We start from the raw sequence: 20,976 nt of genomic DNA, 5'->3' as shown, positions 1-20,976 counted from the left end.
ACCTGCCCTCACCAGAAACTTGAGCATCATCCTCGGGGCTCTCTTACCTACTCTTCCAAGCAGGGAACAAGTCACCTTCACTCCTGATGCACTTAGGCTCCTCTCCCCACCGTCTGTACTCCTGAGGCACTCTGTGTTTGGTTTCCTCATTCTCTAATCTCATCTCTCGTTGGTACTTTCTATTCAGAGTGCTTTTTCCTAAATGTAATCTAATCATGTTATAGCTTGGTCAAAATCCGTCAGTGGCTCCCCACGGCCCATCAGTCAGGATAAGGTCCATCATCTTCACTTGGCACGTAAGGCCCCACGGGTCTGGCAGTGTCTCTGGCAGTGTCGCTGGCCCCATCTATCTCTCTCATCCTTTTGCGTACGCTTCTCCACACCAGCACACTCTCCTCCAGTCCCGATGAAGGACTTCTGGGCCCCTGAACAGGCTGTTTTATGCCTTGGGACTCTTTGCTTATGAAGCTTCTTCCTTTGCCTAGAAGTCCCTGTCCTTGCTTCCCACCCCCACCCCAAGTCTGCCTGGCCGACACCTGCTTATCCTTTAGGAACCAGCTTCCGGCCCTTCCTCCTACTCTTGCTTGGTGTTCTCTCACCCCCGCATTTCCCAGGTAGAGCTGCCTTCTTCCTCCTTAGCCCTTTGTCACACACCAAACATACTCCCTTCCTAGCATCAGTGACATTTTGTTTCTCCATGTTTTTCTTTTTGAAACTATTTTTGGACCATTTCTTATTCATTTATTTTACCTGCAGTGTTTTGCATAATGCATGGGCCATAATAGGTAGTTAATCCATATTTATTGAATGAATGAAGGTTTATCTCAGTTAATGCAGTCAATCTGGAAATGTTATTTAACAAAGAGCCATAATTTCATTGGACTAGGGAGACTCTCTATTAACAGGAAGCCTGCTGAGAATTGTTCTTTAATGCATGTGATAAACTTCAATTTATTTCCTTTGTTAAGGTTTACATTTCCTTAAAGCACCCATATTTCTGATTCACAAGATGAGAATTTCAAGTGGGGACTATTCCATTTTTCCTGGTTAGGCCTCTTCATTATGATCTTGCCCACTTTCTCTCCTCTTCATGCATTTCCTAGGCTGATCTTCCCACTCATAATATATTGAACAAAGAGAAGTCTACCTTTATTTCTTGTTCCCATCATAGATATCAGGATTTCCCAATTTACCGCTGGTCTGTAATATCTGACCAATCCCTTAGAACCTTTTTCCAACTTTCTCAATGTTTGTCATCAGGAATGTCTTCAGGCTAGCTCCATGAAGCCTCCCTCTCAACTGTTTATGTAAGGAAGCTTCCTCAAATTTCCTGAGAGTGATTTTGGTCTGATAATGACCAGAAATCACAGACTGTGCCTTCTGTAACTGTCTCCTCTTTCGTTCATACCTCAGTTTATCGTTCATGATTTTCAATAGGAGTGGGTCAGATGCTGAGAAAACATGGCAAATATCTGTCTCCAATGATCTGACATGTCTGACCCCACTGTGGTTGGGGAGCAGCATTGCTTACAGAAAACATATGTCCCCTACAGGGGGATGTAGGGACAGAAAGGCATGAGGGTCAAACAGTGCATCTTTGCTTATGAAGACCACCGAGTCCCAGTTCAACAACGGATGAGAGAGATAGTTACTCCTTAGGGTCCCAAAGAGAAGTAGATTTTCTTCCAAAATGACGGTGACTGTTGTACAGGCTGGGTCATCTCACAGTGAAGGTTTTAAGGACTCCTCTAGCCCCGCAATCTCTGAAGGGCAGAGCCCATTGCTCTCTCATTCGAAAAGGAGAGCGATTCTTTTGGTTTTAGCAGGTAAATATAGATGTAGCTGCATTGCTTGGCTCGCTAAACTAGGTTGAATAACCGATTCATATCTAGGGAACATTTCCATGGCCACTGTAATGCCTGGATCTATATTAGTTAAGACTATGCTGGGTTTAAGCTAGAAAACTGAATTCCAGCACCTTCTGCCCAAGTTGTATAAAGTGCTACAGATAAAAATTCAGACTGTACAATCAATAGTAACCATCAGGTAGGAATCCCAACTAAATTGTTGTTTTAAAGAGCTGGATTTAGCTGTAAAAAGTAACTATAAAAAGTATGATGAGTTATATAGTAATGTGAGTCTCATAAAATGGTGGGCAACCCTTACCTTAGAAAATTGTCTCTTGTCATATATGTTTATTTTATAATCTATAGGAATCCAGAGGTTTATTTCATACTGGAAGGTGGCATTTCATCTCTTTGGGTCAGCAGAATTGTTAATATTTCAAAGAAGGACTTTTATGCTCCTATGCCAGCAGCATGCCTGGATCAGCTTTTATCACACATATCCGTAGTGGTGTGGTGGCTGGCTGGGCGCTCGTAGATCAATAAGCTGCTAAAAAGGGAGATGCATCAGAGACCATAATGGCTTCTTCACAGAAGATAGATTGTCTTATCCCACTACAAGCCCCCACAGAAGATAGTGAAGTGCATTTAGGAACAACAATGATGATATCCTTGTATTGAGATCCTTATTATTTAGGAGGAAGAAACGGACTCTCTGAAGGTGTTGAGTCCTACAACAAAGACTTTAACAGCCTAAACACACAATCTAGGAGGTTTTGTGTCTACCATTAGAGCTGAATCGAAAACAATTTCAGTTTGTTTTAATAGAAGAATTCCCAGATGGAGAAATACAGAATTGATTTCTTTAGCCTCAAACACTAGTAGATTATAGTTGTTCTTGTTTGTCCTATTAACATAAAAATATTCTTGTAATCTGAACACTTTTTTTTAAGAGACCTCAGTGAGCTTGCTTACAGCATCAGTGAGGAGTTGGGAAAGGTGTGGGGTCCCAAACACAGAGTGATATGGGTGGGGTTGGAGGGTGCTAGAAACGTACGGAAGACAACACAAAGCTTTTGGGCTCAGGTTCTTAACTTGAAGGCTGTGAACACATAGAGTCCAGGTCCTACCTGAGCTGAGGGTACTTATGTACAGGTGAGTTCCTAGGAATATGAGAGAGGATTGAGAGAGGATAATTGGGTAACAGTTTCTATTCTGGGCTTCTCCTTCATGATGCATGAGTAAATTACACAGATTGCATATTCATTTACTCAACAAATATTTGGTGAATACTTATGTGTCAGGATTTATCCTAGGACCTTAGAGTACAATATTGCCCTATATGCAAAACCCCCTGCCCATGTGGTGTTTATATTCTGGTGACGTGATAAAAAGGTAAATAAATAAAATATGTGATCTATTAGGCAGTGATTGATGCTAAGGATAAAAAAGAAAGCATGGAAAGGGATAGGAAGGAAATGTGAAGGCAGGCTCAAATATATATGGAGGGCAAGGGAGGACCTCACAGAGAAGGTGACTTTTGAGTAAAGAGCTGATGGACATGGGGGAATTAGCTGTTCCCTCTGAACTACCCAGAGGGAGTAGCAAGAGCAGTGGGCCTCACTGGGGGAATGGCTAGAATGCTGGAGAGAGGACAATGATTACAGAATGGCTAGGGGGAGCAAGTGTAGGGTATGATGTCAGAGAAGTTAAGAGCCACCTCACATAGGGTTTGAAGGTCATAGGAAGGAGCGAGTGCTTGCTTTGGCAGCCCATATGCTAAAAACTGGAGGAAGGAGTGAGATGGGAAACCATTGTAGGATTCCAAGAAGCGGAGTGACATGATTAGACTTATGGTTTAAAAGGATCACTTGGGTTGCTGAGTTTAATAATAGATTGCAGTGGGACATGTGTAGAAGCAGGGAGACCAGTCAGCATGAATGATGGCTGGAACTAGAGTGATGCAATGAGAGCTTGGGTTCTGGATATATTTTGAATGGAAAACTATCAAGATTGGCTGATGGATCATAATGCAGGGTGGGTGAGAAAAAGAAGACAAAGATTGCACCAAGGTTGTTAGCCTGAGGAGCTGGTGGAGTTGCCATGAAGTATGGTGGAGAGGCCTGGAGGAGGATGTTGGTTTGGGATCCGTATTTTGGATCTGTTACTTTCTGAGATGCCTTTTAAATGCTCAAATGGAGATGTCAGTAGTCAGTTGCATATATTGGCCCGAGTTCAGGGGAGAAGTCTCACCTGAGATGTAAATTTAAGAGTCATCAAATGATAGTATTTAAAGTCTTGAGATTGAATGAGATCACCTAGAGAGTGAGTGTAAATAGAGAAGAGAAGAGGTCCAAGGATTAAGTCCTGGGGCACAGTGACTTTACAGAGCTCGGGGAGATGAGGAGGATTCATCAAAAGAGACCGAGAAGGAACAGCTAATGTAGTGAGAAAAATTAGGAAAGTATGGTGTCCTGGAAGCCAAGTAAAGACAGTGTTTTAAGGAGGAGGAAGTGATCAGTGGTGTGCAAGGCTGCCAGCGGGTCAAGTAAGATGAGGCTGAGACTCGAACCTTGGATTTCTCTAACGTGGAGGTCATTGATTTCAGTGGTGGGTTCGAGAGCGAGGGGAAGAGGGAAGGAACTGGACACAATAAGTTTAGACAACTTTTTAAAGGATTTTCGGTGCAAAAGTAAGGAGACAATGGTAGCTGAACTGAGAAAATTAGGAGTAGGCAAGACTTAAAACATTTTTTTTTTTAAATTAGAGAAATAATAGCACAGTTGAGGGCTGATGGGGATGATCCAGTACATAGGGACAAAACTAATGGTTCAGAGAAAAAAGAGAGAGGGAAAAATTGCTGGAGAAGGTTGAGGCAGGACAGCAGATAGACAAAGGGTGGAAGAAAAGGGACGTGGCCCAGGAAGAAACACATGTTTTAGATGCGCGAGGAAGTGAAAATCCAAGACTTTTCTTGATGCAAGTTATCAGTCATTTTGCTCACACTACAGGCTTGTGGGATAATTTGGGCCAAGAGCTTTAAGTTTCTTAGAGGAGAGTTTCTATAGCATGTCAGCATCTTATTGTCATTGAGCACTTAATGGGAATTTCTCTGAAGAAAACAGGGTTGGAGAGTGAACTACATTCTGGTTATGAATGTTGGCTTTGCTCGCTGCTTTATGAAAAGGAACTGGTCAGAGTAGCCTGACCGTTCTATGCACCAGGTGGCTGGTGATTGGCTGGACATTCTGAGACATTTTGCCCTCAGGTGTTAGGTGGAATGTGATGTGTTGGTTTTTGAGGTATGGTGCTCTGAAAAGTTTTAAAAGGTTTCATTTTTTAAAAGACAGTACAGCCCATCCTGAAACCTCTCTTACTAGCCGCTGCAGGGAATCCTTTAACCAACAACGGTTTCTGCAGGTTTTCATTTAATGGCTTCGCTCTAATCAGAATCTTAGGGTGCTTTGGCTCTGATGACATGAGGTTATTTTTGAGATAAAGCTGCTTTATTTTCAGGCTGAATAGCCACATTCTTGCCTTGTCATTCTAAAAATGCTGCACTGTGTCTGCATTTCAGGGCCGCTGATTAAATGTCTAAAGACCTGTGGTGGTGCAGAATTAGCCCTCTTTGCTATACTGTAAGTTCCCCTGGAAGACAAAGCCCAAGAATTCGCGGCAACCTCTCAGCAACAAATGTTTTCTACGTGCAGGAATTAAAGTCACAAGATCTTCCTTTCTTGGAGGAAAAAAAGAGTCTGGATATTGTGCAAAAATTATGAGCCGCATTTATAGTCAATCACTTGTCTGTGTCTTCTTTGAAAAAGCGTGGATGTCAATAGCCTCTTGTATTTCTTCCTTGGGGATTGTAAGGACTCAAAATTCTAAGAAAAACTGTGTAAGTTCTAGAGATAAAGTAACAGGTGCAAGTTAGTGGAGCAGGTGGTGTATAATTTTACCTTTGCTTCCTACTCAGAAATAGGGGGGAAAGTAGGTCCCAATATGGAAACCATGTGAGAAATGTCATTCATTGCTACCTATAATTGCACCTAACTTTGACTTTTTTCTTTACCCTTTGGGTTTATGGCTGGGAGTATGTCTGGTTCTATCGAGTAGGTTCTGAATTTCCATAAAGTGTCTTTCAGGGAGTGTTTCACAACTAATTTTTTTCAAGCTCTTGGGAAATTTTAGCTTATGATCTTTCTATGTTGAGTTATTGCTGCTTTCTTCCATAGCTATCATAGTAATAGGCTTATTCAGTAGGTTGTTCTCCTCCCTAATTTTCTGCCACCTACTTGCTCTCTTTCAGTAGCTGCTCATTTTTTTTCCTCAATAATATCCTTTCATCAATACTTTTTCCTTCAGTCAAACCCCATATCTCCTCACCAATTTGTGGGGCATATAGAGCAGATACAATATTCCCATTTTACGCATGAGGCACCTGAGACTCAAGAAAGTACATCATCTGTTGTCTGACTAGTTAATGGTGGAACCATACCAGGACTATTTCATTTTCTGTGTTCTCTTAACCCCTGCACTCCAGGGTGCTGCCTCGTAGTGCTGGTTGAATTGGGACTGTATCTATCTATTTTCCTGCTTGGTACTCCTACCTTGCCTTCATCACTGCCTCCATAGGAGTGACCAGATGGGTGAGGGAAGTGCCAGTGCTGATGGTGGTCCCAGGCAACCAAGCCATATCTTTCCTCTGGCATCAATAGCCTCAGACATGGTATCGCGAGGGGAAGGAACTCAGAACTACGTTTCACCCATCAGGAGTAGCCTCACGTGCGATCCCCTACTATCGCTCCTCTTCTGTCTTCTGTTTGGATGCTGTAAATCTGGGTGATGTTGGAAGCCAGGAGTGGAGATAGCGAACCCTTGGGAAGTCTGTGTCCCTGAATGACAGGAAACAGTGGTCTCCCCTGCCTTGCTGGCCAACTGAGCAAAAAAAAAAGCGTCTTTGTTAAGCTAATGAGATTTTAGAGTTTATTTGTTAAAGTAGCTAGTATTTCATCATTTACTCATGTATATTATAATTTAATGCATTTCTTTTCAACTCTAAGATGAAAAACTATATTGGAGCTACCACTAAGATGACATGTAAACTGTCTATTCAGATTAGCACAAAAAAATGCTAGGTACTTCTACCAATACCGGCATCGCAATGGTGTTTCATTCATTTATATATTCATCTCTATGCATTTGTAACAAGATTTGAAAAAATAAAGGATTAGTTTTTACTCCAAATTTTTGTTAAAGATCACTTAACTTAATCCTGGTTGTTATTTCAAAATTGAAGAAAACCAATCCACCATGAGCCTCTGTTTGGCCAATAGAGCTCCATGGGAGTCTGTCCATGGTCCTGAATATTTTAGTATTTTCTTCGTGTTAAATTTGCAACCGTCTTTCAGATCTCATCATTTAGTGTGTACAGTACTTCTTCTAGAGCTTATCCATCAGACAGTTATTTTTCTCCTCAAACAACCAGACTTTTCTTTTATCTCAGCTTGCCAAAATTTTCTACTCATCATTTTCTATTCTGTTTCATGACATTATCAAAAGAGCTCCATGCTGCAAGTTCCCTTCCTAACAATATGAATCCCTTATGACTCTTTCCCAGTCAGAAGGCATCTCTCCCATACAGTACCTCTTTTACTCACTCACTTGAAGTTAGAGTCTGTGCCATTTGAAATTTTGGTATTGAAAATTTTCTACAATGCCAATGGGAGAATGTTCTAACCTTAATCACTCACACCAGATTAAATAAAAAACTGCTCCCTTAAAGGCCTTAAAGGCTTTAAATACAAGGCTTATCAGGTTTATTATAACACAAATTAAAAATACTTTTGATGTCAACCCAATTTCAAAACGTTTATGCGTAAAATGGTTTCATCTAGGCTTCTGTTTTGAATATCTTTATTAGAATGTAAGTAGTTAACAGTGTAGACCCTGGAGTTATACTGCTTCAAATTTCAGCTTCACTATTTCCTGTGTGATCTTTAGCAAGTTACTTAACATTTTTAGACCTCAGTTTCCTTATTCGTAAAGTGGAGATTTTTTTTTTAATTTAACTTACAGAATTATTGTAAGAGTTGAGTGACTTTGTACAAGTAAAGACCTGAGGACAGTAGCTGGCACTTAGTAAGTGTTGACTATAATTACATTTAAAACTTGCAAGAAAATAGAATGGATTAAATAGCATCATTTATATGTAGGTCTCTGTATTAGATAATTGCCAAAATGACCTTTGTCACCAGAAGGGCCTCACAGCAAGCACTTATCTGAAAGTCTTCAGTTTGCAGTCCCTTTTGTGCATTATCTTCACCTTCAGATGAAATTTGCTTTTTAACTTGTCTTTGGCCTCATCTTGGTCATCTTTATTTAAAAAAAAAAAACAAAAACGAACAAATCAAAACAAGTAAAAAACATGTCAAACACAAGAACTCAAGACAACACTCTTCAACTTTGCTAAAACCAGCTTGACCATACAGCATCATCCACAGTAGAACTTGACCATGGACAACGTGAAGTTTGTCTTTGGAGACCCCTGACTCCCCTCCCAGAATCTTTTCCTCCTTTGAAAGAGTCCCATTTCTGACAATTAAAACATTTCTCTACCTTCCTTTCTATCATAACTCTTCATCTGAGGAAAGAGTCTGAGAGAATCTTTTACTGTCAGTTGTAAATAACGATAAAGCTTAATGCCTGGTCCTTCCCAAAGGAACTTGCTACAGATATAGAGACTTAGCTTTAAGCTAAAGGAATACATTTCTAATGTGAAATTTTATCTATTAGGTGGGAGGAGTATTTTGTGGTCACATTCTTTCCTAACATTATAAACAGTTACGTTTTTCACTTTCTTATGTGTCTGGCTCTGAAATGAGGGTTTACACATCAATTCAGTCTGAATTGGATTGTCAGCTTGCTGAAAGCACTGAAATATGGCTAGCAATTTATTGTTAAAGAACCATCAGCTGAGGCCTCTCAAAGATGGATGCAGAAGAGAATAGAGCTCCCATACTCGGCAATGTTCTGACTCCTGGATGGGGCACAGAGGCTCGATTCGCACTGTTGTAGGTCCATAGCAAATCGCAATTTCATACGTATCAACTGTATAAATGTGTTGTTGTCCTTAATCATAGCAGTTGGTGACATTTAATTGAAAGAGCACTGTGCTAGGTCGAGTCAAAGCACTGGCTCCTACTTTCAGCTTTGCCACTTACCTGGAGTCACTACCTCTTTGTTTTACAGCTTTTGTTCATAAAATGAAAATGGTATTTCTCAATTCAGGCTGCACTTCCAATCACCTGGGCAGCTTACAAGTATGCAGATTCTCAGACCCTAACAACATAACTTCCAATTGAGTATAAGACCAGACTGCGAATTACTGGATGGCTCCATTTTTAAGATTCTGTGGATCTTTTGATTGAATGGGCATTTTCTCTCTGAAAGCATTTCACTCTGCACTCTCTATAAGTGCAAACACATACACATTTCTTCTTCTTGTAAAGTGTGAGAGATGCTGGCATTTTCTGTAACCAGTTTACAGTAGAGAGCAGGCTGGACTTTGTGGCAGTGCAGGAGAACTGGTTGGCCTCCCCGATATTCTTGATTCATTCTGGCTCCCTAATCATCACGTGGTTATGTTATTTTAGTTGCCATAAATTTACAGAAGTTTCAAAATACCTTTTTTTAACATAAATACTCAAAAGCACGCTCAACCAAATTTATTTTTAGACTCTTCACTCCAAAGTTCTTCTATAGATATAATGAGGGTTGACTGTGTTTGCACGCATGCATATATATTATAGTGCATGACAATAAGCTGATTTTCTTGTATGGCTCATGAACTTATTCTTTAAATTATTCCAAAGAAGCACTCCAAAAGTGTTTTTGAGCAATAGAATAATTGCATAGACCTCAGAGGTAAAGCACGAAAGTGCTTTAAAAGACAATCACTTGAATGTATACTTTGTGTTTGTTTAAACAAACAAATACCTTTACTAGTCTGACTATTTTATAAATAGACAGATTCCGACTTAAGTGCCCTCAAAGCTCTTAATCCATTCCATGGATCTTTTGAAAGGAGAAAAAATTATTTTCCACAGGCTTGATTTGAGTACTTTTCTAAGTTATTGAAATAATCCTTTGAAATGCTACATTCTTTGGAATGTTTAATAAGTCACCACATTCTAAGTCCATAACCTGCAAATCTGGGAAAAAATATTTTGGCTCTTTTGAACCTAATTTGGGTTTGGCAAAAGTTACCCCAAATCTGTTGCCTGTTGTCCAACTCTTGATTAATTAATTAATGAACTACAATAAAATGTTTTATGCAATCTTTCTGTTTTTCCCTTTAACCTTTAAAAACTGGAATAATAGATTCTTATCTCTTTCTGTCTTTTTGCCTGTGTTCATGTGGTAAACATTGATTTGTTCAGCTACAGAATTCACTGCTGTTTAAAGAGCCTTAGCAGAAATGGCTGAAGTGATTAACTTGTGTTTTCTCTGCTACAGGTGGAGATAGATGCCCTTGGAGCCTGGGGCATAGTGAGGTGCAGCTTCTTTATGATGATTCTCATGGCTTGGAAGCTGCTGTAATGGTAACAAGCCTGAAACAAACATATCTCACGATGGCTTAGTGCTTCCTTCTGTTTTGTTTGGTGACAGCAGCTGGAGAGACTGATGGATGACAGATAGTTACCTAGAAATAAAAATAAATGTAGCATATTATGGTACCAGTGACACTAATAGGTAGCAAATATTTTTGTTGTGGTGGAGTTTAGTTTTAATTACTAAAAATACATCTCTGGACGTGGTTTCATAGTGTAGCGGTTAGCACATCTGCTTTACACACAGAAGGCCTGGGTTCGTGCCCCAGTGGAGCCACAGTCCACTATTTACAGCCATGCCACCCTGAACAAGCCCGACGTCTGATCTCGGAAGCTAAGCAGGGTCGAGCCTGGTTAGTACTTGGGTGGGAGACCAACTAGGAAGACCAGGTGCTGTAGGCATAAATAATAATAATAAAATTAAAATAAAATAAAAATTACATTTCCAGTGTACAGAGAGCTGAAGCCCTGCTCTTCCTAAATTAGCCAGCGCAAAGGGATAATCTGAATCTGAGGGTCCCCTACGATCCTTGTCATTACCTCTAGTTTTGTTCTTCTAGTTCCTGGATAGTGTGTGTATTGTGTGTGTTTGTGTGTGCGCACGTGCTGTGTGCTTACCTATATGTTCAAGTGAGTTTCATTTTTTGGTGGGTTTGATTGGGATGTTTGAGGTAAGAATCAGTGAAAAAGAGTAAGAGCCATTGAAAAGTAATTGCTACTTGATGGCAGAACTAAGGCACTGCGAAGAGGTTATTGCCTGCAATGCAGAGATTTTGTAATTAGTAGTTTCATTAGAGAGTGTGAATGACTATTAAATGGTTCAGCCAAACAAAGCATTCATTGTATTGGAAAATTTACTGTAATCAGATAGAAAAAGTACTATTTTTGTGAATCACTTATCAGGTTGTGGAAATAGTTTCACTATCTGGAGCTCTTATTAAAAGAGGTTCTTACTCACAGGCTTTGAAATGTATATAGGTCAGTGTCTGTCTGCTCAGGCTGCTATAACAATACTTGGGTGGCTTACACAACAAACGTTTGTTTCTCACAGTTCTGGAGGCTAGGAAGGCCAAGATCAAGGTGCCGGCAGATTTGATGTCTGGTGAGGTCATCCAACCCACTTCCTGGTTCATAGACTGCCATCTTCCGTGTCCTCACTTGGCCTAAGGTAGAGGTCCTCAACCTGTTTGGCACCAGGGACCGGTGCTTCTATGAGAACCTAATGCCTGGTGATCTGAGGTAGAGCGGAGGCGAATATGCTGGTGCTGGGAGTGGCTGCAGACACAGATGAAGCTTTGCTTGCTTGCCCACCGCTCACCTCCTGCTGTGCATCCTGGCTCCTAACAGGCTACAGACTGGAACCCGTCCGTGGCCTGGGGTTTGGGGATCCCTGGCCTAAGGGACGAGAGCATTCTCTGGCCTCATAAAAAAAGGACACTAATCCCATTCATGAAAGCTCCACCCTCATGACCTAATTACTTTCCAGACGTCTCACTTCTTAATACCATCTCATTGGGAGCTAAGTTTCAACATAGGAATTTGGGGGTAGGGCAAAATTCAGTCCGTGTCCAAAGCGCGGCCACTTTGCTAGAGGCTCTGTGTGCATCGACCGTGGGTGCGTCCTCTGCAGGGGCTTTCTTTGTCTGATGGCACAGGGTGTGCTTTCCTCCATTGACGGGCTGGCGTTCACATATTCCTCGGGAGTTGGGACAGTTGTGTTTGGCAGTGGTGTCGCCTGTTGCGGTTTCGCTTTGTGAGTGCTCCTACACTGCTGCTATAAGACCAACAGAACGTGCTAGTTTCTAAGCATATGCAGGTTTCCTGGCATGGAGAATGCTTGTCGGGGTTTGCCCACACACCAACTGTCTCTGTTTGGGAGTAGCTGTCCCTATTTTTTAACCATGTTCACACTTTGTCGATCCAGAGGGGTAAAGTATATTTTAATCGGGCCCCAAGGCAGCTTTGTGGCTGGGTTAATTATAACCCTCTCTGAATTTGTACAGTGTTTTTCAGGCTTGAGAGTATTTTCACTTATCACAGCTCCTTCGATTTTCCGAGCTCCCTGTTTGGTAGGCAGGGTAGATGGTATGACCCCATTTCACGGATGAGAAAGTCGAGGCTGATGGGATCAAATAAAATGTATCCAGTTAAGTGGCTAAGGTGGCTGGGACCAAGACCCTGGAGCCACCATCTGGAACTTTCTCCAGCACAGCCAGCCACCCTGGCTGCTATCCCCAGGCCTGTGCGCCAGGGGTCGATGCTAGCCCGGAGCCCAGAGGCACGCGGACTAGCCCTTCACGTCCTTTGCGGGTTTTCTCAACTGCTATTTCTATCATTTCCCTGCTCCCTACTTTTCTTTCAGGTGTGGAGAGAAACAAACAGTTATGGCTCCCCACGTGGTGCCAACACATCTTTTCTGAAGCCTTTGGGAGGCAGAGATAGGTCTAGACCTGCCGAATGGCAGCCGTGGCGTAGAGCGTGGCGGCGGGAACGAAGGGCATCTGGTAGTGGACGTAGGTCGTTGGACCGAGCGGAGATGGCAGAGCGTTGCAGCCAGTGTGCCGACAGCTCACGTCCTCTCTGGGGGGAAGTTAGGATTCAGGTTCCGTCAGAATCCCGCGTTCAGGCATCGCCTTTTCCAGTGTCCATCTCTTCTTTCACTTTGCCACTAGTGCAGCACGGACCATACCATGTTAGAATCTATTGATTTGTCTACCTTACCTGATGACGAATGCTTTGAAGGAAGGGGCCGTATCCCATCTGTACGTTTATCTCCATTTCTGTCATCCTGCCTGACACATAGTAGGTGCGCTGTAAATGTTGGTTTAAAGACTGAGTGAATTTTTAACACTAGGCCCTGGTGAATGGAGGACTAGTGCTATTATTTGACTTTCACACAGTTTTAGGGGACAAAATCTGACTCGGAAGAATCTTGAATTTGTATAATAATGAGGCGTGGTGCCTGAATTTGTACCATGCAATGTCATTCCGTTTATTTAATAACAGCATTGCCGACAGTTTTTCTTTGAAGATTTATTGGCACATTCTACTAAGACTGTATTAATGTTGGAATTATGGCTTTTCCCTGGTAAACTCCTATCATTGCAAGGAAAACGGGTGATTGGATTCGGGATCCTTTACAGAACCAGTTCTCATCTGCATAATCCCTGTTGAGAGAGGAGAGTTGTCTTCACGGGGGCAGCTGGGTGTCAACAGAGAAACTATTTTCTTTCTTCACCACGCCCACGTGCTGCCTCCCCCTCCCCGGCCACATGCAACTGCAAATATATTCGTGCATCTTCCGAGCTCTTGCTACCAGTGTTTTAGTTGAGTCTCAGTTAGGTCAGAAATTTGACCAGTACTGAATGTAAAACAAACAGGATATGTGTCCTCCTGGCCTTCTGAGATGCAGGAAGTGCATTTGGGACAGCTGGCAGAGCCTTTGCCGCACTGAAGGCTCACAGGAAATGGGCTGTCCTGGCTCCTGCTGTGGGGGTGAAGGGCCTCCATTTTCATCCCTGTTTTTCATACACGGTGACCTATAGAAGGCTGATCTAGGCCTCCTGGAGGGCTCTGGAAAGCCTTCCCCTGACAGTAAAAGGTGAAATTCATCTCTAGGTGCAAGGATATATTTAGTGAATATGAGGGAAGAGCTACTATATAGCAAAGCTAGAGCCCTTTTCAGTTCTAAAAACAATCAGATTTCCAGCATTTTATTCTCTCTCTACCTGCTGCTCTATTTCTGCCATCTAGGCACCGTCATCAGCAGCCTCTACTCCTTCCTACCCTCCCCTTCATCATTACTGAGTTGCAAGTATTATTTACAGGATGGGTTAGTTTTCTAGGGCTGCTGTAGCCACAGACTGGGGGGCTTAAGCAACATTTACTTTTTCACAGTTCTGGAGGTTGGAAGTCTGAGATCAAGGTGCTGATAGGATTGGTTTCTTCTCAGGCCTTTATGTTTGGCTTGAAGATGGCCGTCTTCTCCCTGTGTCCTCACGTGGTCTTCCCCCCGGGTGTGTGTGGGTCCTAGTCCCCTCTTATAAGGACATCAGTCAGATTGGATTCGGGCCCACTCTAATGACCTCATTTAACCCAGTTACCTCTTTAAAAGCACTATCTCCAAATACAATCATACTCTGAGGTACCAGGGGTTAGGACTTCCACATACGAACTTTTGGGGGACAAAAACGCAGCCCGTAATATGGGCCGAGAGTCAGGACTCTTAACGGGCTGTAACGACAGCTGCATTGAAAGAGTCAGAGTCAGACTTAAACCTATCACAGGAGAGCATAACCCCCAACCCTACCCTGGCCTTTTTTCCAAACATTAAAGCACAAAGCACGATGAAGGGCTAAGGGAGGAGAGAAGGGGCGACAGTGTGGGGGAGGGGAGGGCTAGCTGGCTGAGCTGTCGTGTCTGAGCCCAGCCTTCTCCACCCCAAGATTTTATCTAAAAGATGGAACATTTTATTTCTTTGCTTTATTTAGCCACAAATGGAAATGTACATTGATATCATTTTCATTAAAAATACTCTCCTCCTTAATTTCTCTCATCAGTTGTAATGACTTCTTCCAAGTTAGAGCTGCTAACGGATGTTCGAGGGAAAACAGAAAATGGGACATGCAGCTGCTGTAAGCAGCTCTGGAACAAAGTGGTCATCAGGAGACTATGAAAGCGAAGCCAGAAATGTACACAGAGTTTGTTTAATTCAAGGCGGCCTTTTCACGAGGCCTTTGAAAAGGGTCAGTTAGGGTCAGCCAAGGCAAAATGGTGAATAGGCCAGTTTTGTACTTAGGCTTCCATCTGGCTTTGCTCTGCTCGTCGTTGTTGTCTGGCAGCTCCAAAGTGTTCTGTGATTCTCAAAGTGGGGTTCCTCTACTCCCTCGTATGTGACAGGATGCCTAGGGCAAACGCGGCTTCTGGTTTGTGAATTTTACTTTACGATTGTTTGAGAAATCCAGTGAGTAAACTATCAAGTAATTTATAAGATTTTTATAATCTAACAAATAGATGTGTTACAGAGAGGAATGCAAAAGGTATATGACTTTTAAAGCTAAAACATGCCACTTTAAGGAAACGTAGGGCGATGGTGGTCCACGCCCACACCTCATCTACCCTGGTAGTGCACGTTTACAGTCATTTGCTCTTTAGAGTGGTTGCTGGGTTGTTGGAAAGTTTTAGAAATATTTAAACTCTCTTCAAGATACCAGGTATCTGGAACCTTCTTTCAGCCTCTGGCCATTTTCCCAAGTAACAGCCAGATAATTTGATAAACACATTCGTGTGAATGTGCTAATAAATGCTAACCCATTAGTGGGAACACTGTGTACAGTGGTCCTTTCTATTCATCACCATCTTCACTCTCTTGGATAAACTATGCATATTTTAATTGTGGCCATTTAGTGATGATGTCTCTGCCTCTCATTGAATGTGTTCACTCAGCATATGTTTATTGGGTGCTTACAGTGTACCAGATACTGTTCTAGGCACCTGAGATATATGAGTTAAAAATTAACAAAATCCGTGCCCAAGCTGAGCTTACGTGTGGGTGGGGAGACAATAATAAGTAAATTCCCTAATGTGTTTGTAGCTGATGAGCATTTTGGGAAAAAATGGAGCAGGGTAAAGGGCACGGGAGATGTGGAGTGTGGGCACTGGTTTGCAACTTCAAATAGGCAGGACAAGGAAGGACTCACCAAGAAGATGATACTTGAATTGAGATGTACAGATTTCTGGGGAAAGACAGAGAAGAGTAAGAAGCAGCCTGTGTACAATATCTAAGGCTGGAGTATGGCTTGTCTGAGAAACAGCCAAGAGGCCAGTAGAGTGGACTGGGGTGAGCGAGGGAGGGGCAGAGCAGTAGGGGGTGTGTTCACATAGGGCCACTGTAAGGTCTTTGCCGTTTACTCTGAGCTGGGAAGCCATTGGGAACATTCTGGTTGCTGTGTTGACAGCAAACCAGGAGGACATGGCAGAAGCACGGAGACGAGTTAGGAGGCTGTTCCCACAATACAGACGAGATGATGGTGGCTTGGGCCAGAGTGTAGGCAGTGAAGGCGGTGAAAAGGGGTTGGAATTCTGGAGATATTTTAAAGGCAGAGTGCACAGGAATCATGGGTGGGTTGGGCAGAAGAGAGAGAAGACAAAGAGAAGACTCAGGGGAAGCTTCACAGTTGTCGCATGACCAAGGATGGAGTTGATATCAACTAAGAAGCGGGTCGTGATGGCTAGAGCGGGCTTTGGGGAGATGAGGGGCTTGGCTTCGGGTATATTAAGTTGGAGATGTCTCTTAGACATTACCGAGTAGGCACTTGGGTCTGTGCATCTGGAGTTTGGCAGAGCAATCTGACTGGAGATATAAGTTTCAGAGTCATCAGCATAGATGGTGTTTAAAGCTGTGTTTAGGTGAGGTCCCCGGGGAATGGATGAGAGACGATTAAAGGCCCAAGGACTGAGGCTTGGAGCACGACAACATAAAAGAGGGCCTGGAGAGAGAAGACTGAGGAAGAGTGGTCAGTACTGTCCCGGAGTTTGTGGTATTCCGGAAGCCAAGTGAAGAAGGAATTCCCAAGAGGAGGAAGTGGTCTGTGCCAAATTTTGCTGGTTGATCAAAAGAAATGAAGACTGAGATTTGCCCATTGGGCTTGGCAAGTGGGAGGTCGTTGGTGGTTGTGTGGTAGAGGAACAGAAGCCTGGTTGGGACAGGTTCCTGAGAGCATAGCCGGAGAGAGACTAGAGACAGTGAACATAAAGACCTCCAAGATGATTTGTCAATAAGGTGGTAGAGAAATGGAGAATTAGCTGGAGTGAGAAGAGGGTTTAGGAGAGGGATTTGAGTGATAATAGGAATGGTCCAATAGAGAAGGGAAATTTGCTGATGTCGGGGAGTGGGGGAATCCTTGCAGCAATGTCACTGACTAGGCACACGGGGATAGGATCTAGTGCACAAGTCTGCATTAGACAGGTGCGTGAGCAGTTCATGTATGCTAACAAGAGATAAGGCAGGTGTGTGGTAGTTGCACACATGCTGGTAGGCAGACAGATGCCGTAGTGGGAGTTTGTGGAAATTCTATCAATTCTCAGTGTTGCAGGGTGCAAGATCATCACCTGAGAGGGAGGGTGGGTAAGCAGGTGATGGAGAGGTGAAGAAGAAGGAAAAGATGTGAAATAATTGTCTAGGAGCATGAGCGAGCGAGAGGATTTGGAAATATAGTATCCTCGTAGGCAGTATTAAGGGATCACTTGAGGCTTGTGGTCCCATGTCTAACACGAGACTAGTGTGGCACGATTGTGTGTTTTTCTCTCGCAGCGTTCTGCTTCAGGGGCAGAAGCATGGAGGTGGCAAAAGATTGGAGTTAATTAGGAGTTTGCTAGAATAGAGTATGAAGAAATGGAAGAGGGGCACAGGGCTGAGAGGGATAGGCAAGGGAGTGACGTAATGATTGGCTACAGCATCTAAACCGGGACATGTGGGGAAAAGGGCAGGAGAGGATTGACGGACAGTGAAAAGGTGATGGGATCAGTGGATTGTAAATCTTGGGGGGATCAAAGGATTGTTGGAGATGGGTCACCAGAGCGGGTAAGCTGGGAACTCGGGGGATGATGGACAAAGAGTGTGACACCTGAAGTTGTGATCGTGGAGGAGTTGTAGTTATTGGCAATGACAAGACATTTGAATTCTTACCTGATCTGTTTTCAAGGGCCCGGGTTGCTGTCCTTTGGCACACTTAATTCAGTTAGCGGCCATGCATTTATCAGGGCAGTTGTTCCTATTCTTGATTGTAAATATCGCATGGGCAGGGACTGTGTCCGCTTTTTCTCACCATTATATCCCCCTGTGTCTAGGATCGTGCCTGGCCAATTGTAGGAGCTTCATAGATAATTGTTGAATGAAACGTAAGACCCATGGTGACAGTAGTAACGTGACCGGAGGTGGGGAAGACACTCTTCACTTGGGTGCTGTGGTTTTTGATGATGCCAACATAAGAACCAAAAATTGACTCTTAAGCAAAAATCAAATGGGATTTGGCATAATTTCTGATCTGTTGATTAAAAGACAAATTAAATTCCTATACCATTTTCAAAAGCTAATTTATAGGAAAAAGAAGGCACGTGGTAGGAAAGATAATGATTGGATTTTAGGAGCTTATATCTTTAACAATTTTATTTAAACAATATTTTAAAATTTTATGCATGGTTATTGGTCTTTATTCATTCAACAGTTACATGAATGTCTATTATGTATGAGACACAGTGTAGCTGTGGTTTCAATGTAGCAAGGCAAGTCTTGGGCCCTCAAGAACTTAAAGAATTAATAACTGATTGAAGAAAGAACTTTTTTTTTTTGATAAATAAGTAGTGGAATTTCAAGAATACAATTCAGAATATAGAGTTGCATCAAAACTTGGGAAGAGCACACAAATAGTAATTTTAACTGCACAGATTCCACCTGAGGCATCACACTTAACGTGTCGAAGCAGCGTTTTAAGTCAATAAACTCAAAAGATTACTATTCAAAATTAAAGGTAAATGAGAAAGAGAGACAGTCATTGTTTGGACACGAACACTTATTTATGCTTCCCCTTCCTCCAAACATTTTTTTCTCCTTGTTCCTCTTTTTCCTTTCACATCAGGAAAATGCCTGCCGCATAGTAGGAACTGAATAAATATTGACTGAGCTACTGAGTAAATTACCTGAGTTCCAGAGAATAATAAATTTCTCCATAGTTATTGTTATTGAATGGATATGCTTTCCTCACTCTCTCTCCCCCAAATTCATATATTGAAGCCCGAACTCCCAGTGTGACTATATTTGGAGTAAGGAAGTGATTAAGGTTAAATGAGGTCATTGGATTGGGGCCCTGATTCAAAAAGATTAGTGTCCTTATAAGAAGAGACAGTAGAGAGCGACTCGTTCTCTGTCCCGCACACCGAGGACAGGCCATGTGAGGACATAGCAAGAAGGTGGCTATCTGCAGTCGGGAAGAGAGATCCACCAGAACCTGAACCCTGCTGGAACCTTGATCTTGGACTTTCCACCCTCCAGAACTGTGAGAAGATAAATCTTTGTTGTTTAAGCCACCCAATCTGTGGTGGTTTGCTAGAGAAGCCTGAACTGAGATAGACATGTGAGACTTTTGCCTGCAACTTGGAGAAAATGGCATCTGATAACCTCTATTTATCTATTATGTTAATTTTCCATTTACATTATACAGGATTGCTTCAAAAATGGTATCTCTTCTGCTGATTCTTTGGTCTGGGGAATGTTTCTTAAACATGGCTTTCGCCTGAGCTGTGGAGAAGGCAGCTTGCATAGAATCAGAGAAGACAAATGTTAAAAGGTTTACAGGATTTGCTGGTGTTAATTCTGGATTAAAAATAATTAAAGAGAAGGAGGAAGGGTCAGGCTGAAAAGACTTCCAACCATTTCCTCGGATAGAAGCGTGCTGGAACACGTTATGATGATCCCGGGTGGGAACAGGGCAGGGCGGATGAAGGCTGTCATGCATCGTGTTTCTCTTTACGTCTGCATCGCTAGAAATGAGTGGTTATGTCAGTAGCTTCATTTTGATTACGCTCGTCGATAAACTAAAGCGTGTGTACTAATTTACAGAAGTAGTTGAAGTTAATGGTTTTGGCATTTCATGACAAAGCCAGAAACGTTAATCTCTAGATTAGAAGTATTGAGGATGCACAATTTACAAAATCAATAATTCTTTGTTTTCCAGCTATTTGCTGATATTTGATCTTCAGTTTTTGCCCAGAGACATATAAACCTAATAGTAGGTAGCCAAGAAGAATGAACTCACACAGGACATTTTCGTATGCTTTGGGGCTAATTCTACTCTGGAAGATATATTCATCTCAAAGCAGTTTATTTTCAGAAATCATCTCACTAACTCTGTTTAATTTCTGGATTTGAGTTAAGAAAATCTACTAATAGTTGCAGGCCAAAACATCAGTAATTTCTCCTTTACCCTGCTTTGCCCTCCCTACACGTTTACCGGGAACATCTGTCCATCATCTCCAGCTGTGTGACTCTAGGACTCTAGGGAGGTGAGTGTGGCTGGTCGCATCACAGGCCTTTCTCTTGTTCATCAGAGAGGAGAGAAGTCCCCTGCACACTCCTCAAAACCATGCATTCCTTTCTGCACGTAGCCACTCACCCACTTGGCTTTTGCTGGGTGAGTAGCCAAGAAGCGTGTTTCATTTATCTTATTGCTCAAGCCCTTCACGTGGGGAAGAGGAGTAGGAGGAGGTGAAATGCATTGTGACTTGGGAGCTTGCTTTGTATTTTAGCCAGAGGCAGGCCATTGGTTCTCAGCAAATGCTCCACCAGTCTTCCAGATCTTAAGAAGTTTCCCTCAAGCTGTCTGAGAATTCTGAGATGTCCCGAATAGTTGGAGACCTTTCTGGAGCTGCCGAAGGATGAGGGCGAGGAAAGCAAGGTGCTGTGAGGCTCAAAGGCCTGTTCTCATGGCTGCTGCTAGTAGGTGGGTCTCGAACGCCTGCACTGGCGC

General features: G+C 42.6%; 1 protein-coding gene and 1 pseudogene across 1 annotated transcript in view; both read left to right on the top strand.

The window, feature by feature from the left end:
- TMEM178B (transmembrane protein 178B) overlaps positions 1-20,976 on the top strand; it is a 305,165-nt gene that overhangs the window by 10,788 nt on the left and 273,401 nt on the right. The gene's annotated exons all lie outside the window — the stretch shown is intronic.
- Positions 10,740-10,855, top strand: LOC120601360 (uncharacterized; annotated as a pseudogene).

The sequence above is a fragment of the Pteropus medius genome, unplaced genomic scaffold (genome assembly GCF_902729225.1).
Source record: "Pteropus medius unplaced genomic scaffold, Ma_sr-lr_union100, whole genome shotgun sequence".
NCBI lineage: Eukaryota > Metazoa > Chordata > Mammalia > Chiroptera > Pteropodidae > Pteropus > Pteropus medius.
This window is presented reverse-complemented; position numbering and strand designations above follow the sequence as displayed.